The sequence below is a fragment of the Varroa jacobsoni genome, unplaced genomic scaffold (assembly GCF_002532875.2).
Source record: "Varroa jacobsoni isolate VJ856 unplaced genomic scaffold, vjacob_1.0 scaffold_1179, whole genome shotgun sequence".
NCBI classification, from domain to species: Eukaryota; Metazoa; Arthropoda; class Arachnida; order Mesostigmata; family Varroidae; genus Varroa; species Varroa jacobsoni.
Genome location: NW_019214081.1, coordinates 111,119 through 124,719, shown reverse-complemented (window position 1 = coordinate 124,719; position 13,601 = coordinate 111,119). Strand labels below are relative to the sequence as shown.

At 40.5% G+C, this 13,601-nt stretch overlaps 2 long non-coding RNA genes across 6 annotated transcripts; one reads left to right on the top strand and one right to left on the bottom strand.

Moving 5' to 3' along the window:
- Nucleotides 1-4,166: 4,166 nt before the first annotated feature.
- LOC111267401 (uncharacterized) lies at nt 4,167-4,688 on the bottom strand. The gene is made up of 2 exons (XR_002684598.2): nt 4,606-4,688; nt 4,167-4,347 (listed from the first exon to the last, which is right to left on the bottom strand). It is a non-coding gene; the product is annotated as an uncharacterized LOC111267401 (long non-coding RNA).
- A 76-nt stretch (nt 4,689-4,764) lies between these two features.
- LOC111267400 (uncharacterized) lies at nt 4,765-13,125 on the top strand. Of its 5 annotated transcripts, none has more exons than XR_002684596.2 (6): nt 4,765-5,464; nt 6,014-6,302; nt 10,926-11,277; nt 11,744-11,852; nt 12,067-12,160; nt 12,822-13,125. It is a non-coding gene; the product is annotated as an uncharacterized LOC111267400 (long non-coding RNA). The 5 variants fall into 5 exon arrangements; XR_015313808.1 differs by having other exon boundaries at nt 4,772-5,464; nt 6,014-6,221; XR_002684594.2 differs by lacking the exon at nt 10,926-11,277 and having other exon boundaries at nt 4,812-5,464; nt 6,014-6,364.
- Nucleotides 13,126-13,601: the final 476 nt, after the last annotated feature.

The window sequence follows — 13,601 nt, the reverse complement described above, 5'->3', positions numbered from 1 at the left end:
AACACGTACGGAATTCGTAGATGTGCAGATCTTCAATGAAAATGTTGCGAAACTTACGTTTCTCTCAAGTAGTTCAATATTTTTTGTTAAATAGGTGCTAATAAACATTAAAAAACGAACATCGTTTGTCAGACCAATTATAATTTCATATATTTACAGAATCAGCATTGTTTTATACGCCATTACTGTTTCGATAGGGGCATACAGATTCTCTCTGTTTGTATCGTGTTTAAAGAACGTTGTGTGACATTACTTATTGAGCGTCGTTTTGCTTACGAAGGAGATATTTCGTTTGTCGACAGCGAAGCCCTACTATCGTACAACTTTGGTTTCGTTAGTTTGAATTTAATAAAGGAAACCATGGATCAGCATCGTAGACAAGATCCAATTGTCGCTAGGAAAAAGAAGTGCTACCATTTGGGAAGTTGTTTGCGGGATTCCGTCTGGATAAATGATTTCGCAATAGTAAACAGTAGAAAGATCGGTTGTTTTCACTTTTTATTATTATTGTTATTGAGCAACTTAACAAAACTTTCCCTTCTTAAAAATATTGTAGGTAAAGCTATACAAAATCGAATTCTAGACAAAGTAATGTTATTTCGATTTTCTCTCGATATTCTGCGTTTATAATTACTAGTTTCAAATACATATATATATATATATATATAATATATACTATAAATTATTATTAAAAGAGTTTCTTTATATTAAAGTACTCAGAATCTGCAGATATACAAACAGTAGCTGACCCCTATACGTCAAAATAATACAAAAAAATAATAAAAATTGAATACTATGATTAAGAATTCTGATAGTTCACCGTCCTGTGTGTCGCCTCGTGAAATCTCGCAGAAAAGAATAACGCCGCCTCCTTTAGGGCTTGTAATCAACAGTAGCTCGCACCGTTGAGATCTAGTTCTCTTGTAAACGTGCTTATGTAGTTATAATAAAGGCCTGCTTAGAAGGACATGCCCTATTAGCGAAAATAAATGTCGACCTTGGTCGTATGATTGATCGCTTGATTAACTAATTAAATAGCCGCAGACTTATTAGCCTAGATTGCTGAGGTTATTATAGTTGGTGTAAGAAAAAATGAAAAATTAAATTGGTATAAAAACAAATATTGGTATATTTGTACACATATACTTGTCACAAGAATACCTCATGATGATGAAACTTAATAAAAATTGAACCTTAGAAAATCCGAGGGCAAATTATGCTTCGTGGGGATCTCGACCATCCGTTACTCTACTCCGTTACATGCGGAAACCAAACCGTACCTTTATTATTTTCCGTTATTTTTGACTTTAAATTTCTAATTTAATCAAAATGTTACGCTCCTATCACTATAAATGTTGTTGGCCACGTCACCCTTCTAGTTCGTTTTAAGTTCATAGCATTCGAATTGCATTGTAATCGTTTTTTTTTTTATTAATTAAATTAATACATTAATTAAATTAAAAATAATTTATTACAATTTTATCTTGCAGATAAATTCAAGACTGCTAAATTTTATCAAACATTAAAATCGATTGATAGCCGTGTAGAAAGCTAATTCATTCTTACGTTATGCTTGTGATTTCGAGAAAATCCACCTTCTTACAGATGACGGTATTCATTTAATTCTGTCCCGTTACCTGTTATGCTAATATTACAAAAGCCACAAAATAAACATTTTTATCCGCATTTACGCTTTGCTTTTTTCGATCAGTTATTCCCAATGATCGGCTATTATATTAACTTAATGAGGTGTTTAATGTTGAATAAAAACGAAAGTTTATTTAATGAAATACTTATTTTATCTCCAATTCCAATTTTTGTCATCCCTGCTTAAAGGGCAATTAGTTCATTGGGTGTTTTTGCGGTTCAAACATTTTCTTCCCAGGCTCCTAGCTATATTTAGCGATATATACTTACATAACAACGGGAAAAGGCGGACGAATGGAGGCGGAAAAAAGCCTTTTGCAAGTCGATTTTTTTTCATTAGTTAGTGAGTTAAGGAGCCAAAACGCCAGCGTTGAGAGACCTCTCACAGGCCGACTATTGCCAAGTACTTTGTATGTTAGCATTAGTAAGGTAGTCCTATGGCATCGCCGACTGCGAACCCTGGATAGTACCAGTGTGTAATACAAGCCCACAATATAGGTAACCCACCAAACCAACATGAGCGGCATGGGGTCCGTTTTTGGGGGCAACTTTTGCTCGCCCACCCGCTAACATTGGATCGGGCGCTTGACTGAAGATGGAAAAAGCTGCAGCAGCTAAAACAAAGGTAGCAACGATCTCTCAGAGTCCGCAAAGGAGAGAGGAGTACGCTGAGACATAGGAAGGACTAATAAGTGACACATGAATTATTCTGCCATTGCCATAAATAAACCCAATAGGTTCGAACCTGAAGCCCAGCCGCTGCCCAGGTCCTGCCGAGCCGACGGCCTTGGCAGAGCTGTCCGACCGCTTACTGGAGGTGTACGCAAGCTAACGTGCAAGAAAGCTACCTCTCGGAAAACGCGTTTCTGTACGGTCTGGCGACAAGCAGGCAGAATGATTTGTGAACAAGGTTCCAAACAGCAAAAACAATAATTTATTCTAGGAAATTCCCCTATCGTCCAAAATAAACGCAACTTAACTAAAACAGGCAATCGATAAGAACAACGCACTAGATTAAAACCTAATATAGAAGAGATTGTTGTATGACACGAAGATGGGATGCCACGAATGGTATAGCTGTCACTTGTTACCTTAAACGCTCCATCAAGCATGCCTTTGATGTTAACAAATGTATGTCGTTAATCTCAAGAGATTATAACAGGCCTACAACTTAACAGTAATGAACTATGGCAACCAATAATACTCTTTGGCACATTTCGGCATCGATCGGCCTTTATTATTACAATTAGAATGGTACTTTGCTTGCTCAACTGAGATCCTGAGTGCCCGCAGGGGACTTGTCTCGCTGGTTTCAGCACGTGTATATGCCACGCCCACCTCTTATAGCCGCCAGTGGACGCTGTAGTGCGCACTACCATTTCACTGTAATCATCGGAATATCTTTTTTCGTTTTACCTTTCTCTCAGCCGCCGACACATACTACCAGCGATTATATATAAATTATGTATATATATTCAATACGAAAATTATCGAAGTAACCTCCCGTGCGCAAGTCAAACGCTTCTTGAACGTCGAGCGCTTCTTGAATGCTAGTTGCACCGACCTAATAGTGCTACATATTTGAGTACAAGCGAAACAATTGATACGTCGGGGTAGCCTACTTGCGTCCAATGGTTTTGACGTAATGACGTGTTACCATGTGGTGGCCGTACCAGTTCTGGTAATTTCCGACTAGGAGGACTGCCAGAACGAGAATGAAGACATCCATCAGGGTTATCCGATATCCAAATCGGGAAAATTCGAAGAAAGGTAGCACTCCTACGGTTGCCAACGTGCTGTGGGGGCGGGAACCGGCGTCTAGTTTCAGCAGATAAAAGTGGAGCGCAAGGTCCATTGCAAGGCAGTAGCCCGTAGAGCTAAACTCATCTTAGCGGCCCATTTTTTCCCTTTCTTTTCCTACGTCCACTTGCAGATCCCGTGCTTACCTTATAGAGAACGGTGCGACAGTTGTCCTGTAACCCGCCAAGCCGGTCGCAAGCGTTCCCTTCCAAGAAATGGATCCAACTCTTCGTTTTTCCTTTATTTCACCTAACGAAACTTCCTACGACTCCTTGCCCTGCCATTAGGATAGCTTTCCCATTAAAACGTTAACGATGAATTCATTTGGCTCACTGCCTCGGATGATGACAATGATCTACAAGGGAATGCTGCTGGAACCAAATCAATCGCGCGATGATGTGCAGACAAATTATTCTAGTAGTATTTTGTGTGCACCGTCGATATCTGACACGAACCATGGATCGTGTGCAGTATGAAATAATTTGCGGCATCCAATGATATAATTTATCTTGAATGAAATGAATAGGAAGAGCTACTCCAAACTACTTCCTTTCAGTTTTTGCTTAACTATGTAAAACGAAGTCCGAGAAAGAAAAAGGTTGACAGTTGAATTTTAACAGAAGACTTTCACTAAGCATCCCTTGAAAATCGAAGTAAATATCAAAACAAACATGGTAGATAGTACTAAAACAGACGTTCCTTATTAAATCATCTTTAGATTGACATATTTGTGTCAATTGCTAACTTAGTTTATTTATTAACAAGTAAATTGTAAGGTCACATTTAACATTATTTTAAACTTTACGTTTGAGAGATGTGAATATATGCACCATGTTGATGTACCATATCGAGAAGCCAGTTCCTTGCTGTAAACGATTTTATATACATCATTCCTTAATCCTATAATGAAAAACGCATTCGTTAATTAATCTAACTAGTTAGTGATAACACGGCCAACGTGAGATTGAATTATGATTAACCCGACGTTTGAAGTAACCACTTGAGTAGAATATTCTTCGCCCTTGAATGCCAGTTGAATTGCATAATTTCGAAATTCACTTTTTAGCGTTTAATCGTTCGGGCAAATCGTTAAAATTATCGAAAGTAAAGCTGATTTTGCAAGTACCAAATTATGCTTACGGGTAAAGTCAAACTAACCATTCATGGTTTTTCAACATACATATCTACATCTACAAAGCGAAAGTAAATAAAAATGCTATGTAGTTAATAGGCTTTCGAAAGCGCTTCGAGACGCCTTTCCATCAGCTCAATACAATATTTATAAAAAACAAAAAAATAGGCGCGAAATACGAATATGACTAGTGAGCTATTGTGGCGGGTAAGTCCGTTCGCTGTCCATGGTTGCCTGCACAGCAGGCATCGTTAAACGTTGATATCATATGATATGTGAATGAACTGCTGTGCGATCAACAGAGTAACTGCTGGTGACAGTTACGATCCAATGTCACGTCGTGTCGTTGCTCCCGAACTAAAAAAAAATTCAATGTTACTACGTACGAAGTATCTAAGTATTTTGAGAGAACAACACAAATGTATAAACAAACCAGATAGTTTCTTTTTGTCTATTTATCCTCGTCATGTACCATTGATATAAAGAGGGCACCGTTCAATGTGCTTCACTAATATATTTGCTGTCGAAATAGTTGCGTGATTGTTTTCTTCACATACTTAGGAGAAGTGCGGTAACAAAAAAAAAAAAAAAAAAAAAAGAAAGAAAGCGTACACAACTGCTTAACTAGCGAACGTTGGTGGTATTTCAAGAAAAAAAAAAGTTGTACCTTCAGACAGCTTGGTCCCGAGAGACGCTGGCACGTCAGCGTGAGTACAAACGAATCTCGTGCTGATGCCTGATGTGATGAGTCGTGCCGAGAGCCCCGAGAGGGGCCCCTTAGTCGAAGAAGCCCGCCATCTATGGACACAAGCACAATCGAAATAGATTTAACCGATTGTTGACGAGCGTTTCTGATGCAGTGTGGGTGAAAAAGGAACGCGATTAGTGAGTTCTACTATAATTTCGGGTATCCAAATAGATTGTTTTCGAGACCGATATTGGTGACTAGCGATAACCTATCGTAAAATAAGGGATAAAAATAGGGAGAAACCCGGTTTTCACATGCAAAGGAATTACAGATTGCTATGCATAGTATATGCAATCTTTGCCAAAGAACACACCGTTTGTTTTTTTGATTACAAAATGTATTCAATAACTAAAACGTTTCTACTTAGACTAAGCATCGTATTTCTAATAGTCGACTTAATATTTTAATTGCTAATAACTTTTTGCTAAGAAATATTGTAAACAAGGCATACAATTCAAATAAAATGCTGACACTTGCACCACTTGAGCAGTGTTCATTTTTTTAGGCTTAACATACAGGTAAATTAGATAAATATACCACTCAGTTCATTTCTATAGATTTAAGTTAAAAAATATAAATACAGCTTGGTATGCCGAAGCGCGCCGAAATGCTCGACCTTTGGTTGGATTTCTGTGTCAAAAATTTCTGTCAAAGAAATACTCTTTTTTGTTTGATGTCGATTTTAGGGTCCATATGGGTCAGCATCTGACACGATGACTCGTTCGCTGTTGTCGACAGCAAGAAGCGAAATGCTCTCTGACAGAGTCATGGCCATCGAAGACGATTTTTTGCTCGTGGTTTCATGGCGTTTCGGGGTCGATTATTGTCGCGCATTAAGGCACCGTCCTATTGTTTTACCATCCCACCCTATTGACCATCATTATAGTACAGCAGGTGACATCACCATAGAAGATCGCCCCACCAACCAACCACAGACCGAAAGTAGTTCTCGCTGAGACTGCCACGTACTTTCAGGTTCCTATTTGTGGAACAGCCGGTCAAATATTTCTATTACCTAAAGGATCTAGAATAGATAGGTATACATAGTCTGTTTATCAAAATCATAGTTAGAGCACAAAAAGCATACATTTTAAAGCTAACGTTCTAGTTGAGTTATTTCAGCAATTGCACTTAATAGTTCCAGATTCGTGCTACAGAAACATTGGCTAGTTACGACGTTTAGATGTAACTACTGTCAGCAAGACCCTAACATATATACGGTTTATATGTATTTACGGTGTGTACGCCTCCACTAATTTGTGTGTCTCATGGTCTATATTTAAAACAGGCATACTGACAAACTGGTAAGATGTCACCAGTGCCGTGATATATATATACGCGCATGGCTAATAAGCTCGTACGGGTCTATTAGTTATTTGTTTTGGAGTTATCATTCATTTCTTTAGACAAAATAGTTACCTTTCTGCTGTTTAGTGAAATAATAATATGCTTAATGAAAAGGGCTTGTAGACAGTGCACAAATCTGCAACGGCTGAACGTGTCCGTTAGATGTCTTGAGCGATATCAAAGCTAAACCCTTTTTCGTTACATCAGTCGCTAGCTGAAGATTCGACATAGGCGATAATATCTGAAAGGCATTCACAAGGCGATGCCAAATGACAACATATGGTTTGTCTAGTCGCATATCGAGGGATGGGCGTTAAATACTAGCAGACGTCAGATTGACAGATTGATAACATGCAGATAGGTAGCTGCCTCGTTAAGGGTCAAGACGACCCTATACGGTTCTAATTTAAAATGGTTACACAAGATAACATGACGCATATATATGATCAGAACAGTTTATACGTTTCCTTCAGAATATTTTCATTTTTCGATTGTGATACAGAATAGGCTTTTAGAGCAGACTGATCAAAAGATGTGTGCCACTTGCCATGATTTGACCACGAATTGAGGCTACGATAGATTCGGCTACGCTCTAAGGGCGATCTTGGGTGCCTGGTAGTGGTGACCCCTGTAAGGTGCTCAAAGGCCTACTAGAATATGAACGCACTAACGCAAAAACAATGGACCTGATCGAGCGGTACGGGTGCATCAGCCACGCATGGCTGCAGTTAAGCAGACGCACTTCTCCCCGTTTATCTTCCATCTAGAAATCTTACAGCTGAACACAGCTTTAAGAATCGGAGAAAAATATTTTACGGGTACTCGTACTGGCCGGGTGATTCGGAAAAATGCATCCATCCCTAAATCGATACATGTTTGGCTTTAAGAGAAAGTTACACCATTTAATGATAAACCCATTTTCACAAGATTAGTTTGGTGAGCCTTTTGTGGCAGAATATAGTTCGAATGGAATAGTGTATAAGAAGGGACTAAGTGCGAAACCTAGGTTTGTGAAGCCTCGGTCTGCCGCGAAGACGCTATCGCCAATGAGACGGCACGGCCAACTTCAGGCCCACAGCTAGCTGTAGCGTGAAGACCTTCGTTATACATTCAATATATCTCAAAGACAGCTTTAAGAGTTCACTATGACAGAACGAATACACGGACTTTCTTCATAGCACTCCCAGTGTTGGAATGGCAAGTCTCGCTAGAGACACATAATATGCTAGCTAATTCTTAGTTACAGAAATATATATACAGAGTCAGCGTATAGAACTATTAAAAAACACCGTTGAGTTTATAAAACAAAGTTATAGATTTGCCAGATATTCTGAAAATGGTATCAAATAGCAACAAGTGGCATGATATCTATTTACATAAATGTATCGTTATGTTCACGGAAGTCCGGTATTCTGCAAACTCACACAAGGCAAAGCGAGTGAAGACGTGTCTGTTTGGCTGGTTCGTTCTTTTCCGCTTGTGGTCTTTCATCGTACCTGCCGCACAGAAACTTTTATCCATCTCCGCAAATTTTTGCACCTAGTTGGTGTTGAAGGTTCCCTTATCGGGTATGGAAATCGGTTTACATAAACCAAAGGCGACCAGGCGAGGCATAAGGCTTTAGTGGCTGTTGTTTTGCCTCCCCTTCTATATTTTTTATACCAGCTCCGTTTTAGCCAGGTTTACGGTCAGTGCCATATCTAGAACTGCCGCGTAGGGCCGGGCTAGAGCCTGTTGCACTTGAAATCTGTTCAACCCGTATATCAGTAAACCGTCTGCATACAAGATGACTTCGATTAATCTCCTCGGCCCTCCTATGTGGTCAGAAAGCGCCTTCAGCAAAATGAAAAATAAAAGAAGGCTCAGGTAGTCCACCTGAGCCAGCCCAGTTGTCTGTGTGAAAGACGGGAGTAGGACCACTACGTCGTCGACGGCTATTCTGCTCTTCTGTAGAATTGCAGTGAAAGGCTTGAACGCATTCATAGGGACACCCGGTTTGGCCACCTGAACATAACGATGTACGTAGGTGTTAAGTCAAAAGCTGACTTGGAAGTCGGCGAACACCGCATATAGCTGATTACCAGTGATAAGTGGCCAGTGCTTTCTTAGCGTCGGTCATGAAGATCTTGCACGCTGTTTTTGTGGACATTATCTCCGGAATCAATGCTGCTTCTACGCTTTCTAAGCAGCTGTTCGGCTTATTAGTTAACAAGAGGAGAGCAGCCTTTGTTCGATGTTTTCTACCAAATAACAGCGTGGTTGGGTCGCCCTTCTTTTCAGAGATCACTAACAGGGCAGCATCTCTACACTGTGCTGGGAATGTACCAGTAAGTAAACGTTTATTAAACAGTGCCATCCAGAACGGTGCCAAAGCAACGGCGCATTTGAGATGTTTGTTGTAGATCCTATCTGGGCCGGTGACTTTTTCGTTGAGTAAGGTCCCAAGAACTTGCATCCTGTCCCGCACCTTGAAGCTGTGTTAAGGGATATCACGTTGTATTGTTGCTACAGCGAAAAAGGACACTGTGCACGGTATCCCATCTCCAGAAATCGCAAACACATTTGAGAAATTATTTATGAGGGCTGACGAGTTAATCAGCCACTGAGCTACCATGGTGTGTTAACCGCCTGTATCATTTAAGTTCTCTATTGGCGACTGAAGCTGTCCAGCCATTCAAGTTATTGTTTCCGTTACGATGTATATGTTTTTCTCCGAAGTGTCTTAAGAATTGGTGCTGAAGGGTAAAACTCGGGCTATACCTCGGCTAATCGGCTGGACAGGCTATAGACTAAAAATCCACAACCAGTTGCTAAGCATAAGTTTCAGTACTCGTCGTGTCAAGTTCGAGAAAAGCTTTGTAAGTGTGTTCCAGAAACTTGTCTACATGTAGGCTTCATGATAGAACTTGGCATTTGACGGTCCGCGTCGATGGAACTTGCAGTGAGGCTTATCGCCATCGGTATATGGACATGGACGTTTGCGCTTTCTGAGAGAAAATGATTTTCACCCTAGAATTTCCTTCTACTTCTGGTTGCGTTCGTCGCAAATAGATTGATAATTGAACTTCCTGCATGTCCTATAAAAGTCGGTGTTAAGGTAGGATTGATCATCGGCAATGGCCAGAGAGAGGCAGAATGAGAGAATGGAGCCTTCAACCGACTGACGAGGTTCTCCATCAGTACGCACGTCAGTCCTGATTTTGATTTGAACATAGATTGCTACTAGATTTAGCCGCTGGCCATTGATTCCCTACTACTCAGATCGCCTTTCTTATGATAGTAGAAAACGGAGACGCCCTCATTACGACTGCATGGTCCATCGGTTTTTAGCGTACGTCAGCGTACACAATAGAAATGACATAAGTTAAAAAAATCTAGTTTCCCAAGTCTTCGTTAGCATACGTGTCTATGCCGTCCAGGGCTTCGGCAGAAAGATGCACCGGCAGTGCGGTCCCCGAAGATTCTGCTATGCAGCTTTTAACGTCTTCTCAAAGTCCAGTTTCACTGTAAGATCCGGAATGTCCTCGCGGGCGCCTGTGGTAATTCAATGGTGTCGCGTACTGGGGCCAGCCCACCGGTACTGCTGGAACATGCTTCACGAAGTCCTCGATCGCCGGGACGGGCAAGTGTAACTACGGGCCTGTTGGTCGTAGCCCGAGTGATCGAACTGGTCTGCGTGACCCATCGCCGGCTTTTTCCACCACTGGCGTTGTTTATTATGGCGAGAGAAAGGTTGGGCTGCTCGAGGGTCTTTTGGAAATGTTCCGTATTTCACAATCAACCACCATCACCAAAAGCTACATGCTTCTACTTTGCTTTTAAGTTTGACATTTGTCCTTCCAGTTCCATCAGTCGATAATACAGAAGCGCAACGAGACCCCCTAATTCATTCTCCAACTTACACATTTTTCAAATAGTTCACAAACTCTTCTGTTGACTAGTTTGATACTGGTACTAAGCATGCCGTTAGAACGCCGCCATTTACCTGCTGGATCAGTTCTTAGAGTAGCGATCTGACAAGCGACATGTATTCATCTGTTACTCATCGGGCGACATACATGAACACTGCCTTAGGTACAGTTGTTGCACACCATTCGCAAACATTAATGATGCGTAGTCATGATTCATTCGGACATAGTGACTGTAGAATAGAGAACAGAGTTGTTTCCGAGTGTTGGCGTATGCCACGACAAATGTAAGCTGTATATCATTTGTTGTTGCCGTTATCCTGTGTTATTGTGTTAAGTATAGGCCGGCGTAATTCGCGCTATCCCGTCATATAAGGGGCACTCGGAATGGCTTAATAGTGTATTCGTGGGTGGACTGCACTCGATCAACGGGACCAGCTGCCTTCCACTCTTTTAGTTCAAGGAATGGGTGTGTAGATTTTCTTGCAAGGTCGATCAGCAGATTCTCAAAACGCCGCTTGCCCATAATCCCACGAGAATAGCAGGAATCCTGGGGTATACGAAATGCAGACGGCTCGACTGAACCTACGAGGCCTAAGAAGGTTCAGCAGCACTTCCTAAAAAGGCATATCGGCCAAGAAGCACACGCACGTACAACTACAGCACTCATCAGTCAGCTGATATAAATGTCTGATGTAAATCATCGAATCGGGTTTATTTTTTTTTATGTTGAAATACTTTATCACTTTCGTTAGTTGAATTGAAAGCTGTTTAAGGGAGGATGTGTATTTCTTCATAGTCTACCTGTTTGCTACTTGTTGTTACTATATCTAGCTATGGCTTTCGTTTCGTCTACTTTTCTTAGATCTACTATCTTTTCGTAATCAAAATCTTGATAGATCAGAGTTTAGCATAGGTATAAGCATAAGTGGCATGATTTCTACGGGATGCGGATAACGATCCTGAAGATGTTTAATAGTGGCGCTTGAAGATGTTTTTGCGGTGCTAGCACAATGTGACGAATCGATTGCTGCACTTCAAAAACAAAAAAGAAAATGGCGAACACTGCGTTAGTGCGTGGTCAGATGTCGATAGCATTGGAAATAGTAACAATAAAGCTAATTATAATTCAGCAGATTCACAGTGGCTTCTATTATCTAGGATTTGTTCGCACGAGGAATGTAGCTTCGGGTGTAGTTTGCCTAAAGAGTAATCCAGATTAGGTTGCTGTACGAATGAAGACGGAGGAACTGATGACGACTTAGACTCAGTAAGTAGTGCACAGCGAAATTCCATCGAATGAAAAGGCGGGCAATCTACTATGAATGTTCTATCTAACTATACTAATTATCATAAAATATGGAGACATACCAAGAAAAAGCTATTCACACCGAATCATCAGAAAACCGTTAGCAACGATATGCTGGCACTTGTTTGACATAAACTCAATTCAAATGGCTGGTGTCGATATCTTTTCATCACAGGTTCGCTCGAGTCGCTCTGCGATATATATACAACTCCACATTAGTCAATCGCGCGATAGAACGCTCACGATCCAATATATTCGGCCTTATTATGGTAAGGGTGCAAGGAATAGGAACAAACAAAATTTTATAGATTTTCTTAAAATAACAACAACTATTAATTTTGTAAATAGTTAGGTAAGCTTTCGCTTATTCAACAGGCGCAGTTATCTTAAATAGTGTTGAAATATTCAATTTTTACTCTACCCTCTGTATAAAGTTATAATGCACTAGATAGAATTGTAATCTCAATCTATAAATAATATAAATAACTTGGTTGAAGCATTTCAAGCACCGGGAAATCCCCTAAACGCGAGAAACCCTACTAAAACTGACCTGATAATAATCTGTCCCGTGTTCAATACGTCATAAAATACAGAATACCGTGCGTGACAAAACCAGTAAGAACTGGAATTTGGTGAATGGCAGTGATTACGATAGCAAGACCTTTAGAAATAGTTATATATAAACCGTAGTACTTTATAGTTCATCACTATACACTCAAAGATACCTACCAAACACTTTCACTTATTCAGTCTATGTAGCATTGATTACCATTTTGTACCATGATACCTGTTGCCTTGCGCGCGCTGTGTATCTACATGTATGTAGTGTAAGAGGCACACGGATAGGACAGATTGGCCTTGTCCAAATTGTGATAATGCCGTTTTCCTCAGAAGTCATCCTTTTCATAGAGTTGTGATTCTTCGTTACAGAGTAAGCTCACTGACGGCCGAAACGCTGGTGACGGTTTATGCAAGCTTCATTTACTATTTCATGTTATGGCGTTTGTCGGCCACGATGCCTTCGCGCTGTTTATTCTCATATTGCGGCCGCCACTGATGCCCTGAGTGACTCCTGCGCCACTGCTATATCACAGCGGGTAAACATAGGGGTTGCCGAGATGGGACCCCAGACCTACTCACAGTGAGGAGAAGAATGGCTAGTGTGTTACTCCATGAGCATAACACCGTGGAGTTAATAAAGCAACAGATTTTCTGCTAATGGCAAACAAGTTTATTCTGGTATTTGACTTTTTAATGGCCGTCTGCTTAACTTCGCGGAGGTATATAGATCGATAGTTACTCATTCAATGACAACTGGGTATTGCCCCAAGTGAGGTAGAAGTTAGCAAAACGGGCAGGCATTATAATTAATTAAATCGCATAACGCGGCGCATTCGTACCACAGCGAGCTCGCGGGTGTTTACTGTACGAACGGATGACCAGTAGCGTGTGCATTTTGTTTTTACTAGTATAATATAATAGTACAATAATAATAACAATGAAGTAGCTATGTAGAATTTACATTTACTTTATAACGTGCAGTGAGCTAATTTTATTAGAGAGAAATTACCAAGCTTCAGTGTTCTCGCATACTTATTTACTCTTTTTCTACACAGCTCAGAAATTAGCCGTAAGCAAATTTCAATCTAGTCTACTCGGCACTTGAAACCGCGTCAATATCTATCAATGATCCGATACACAATTAAATGA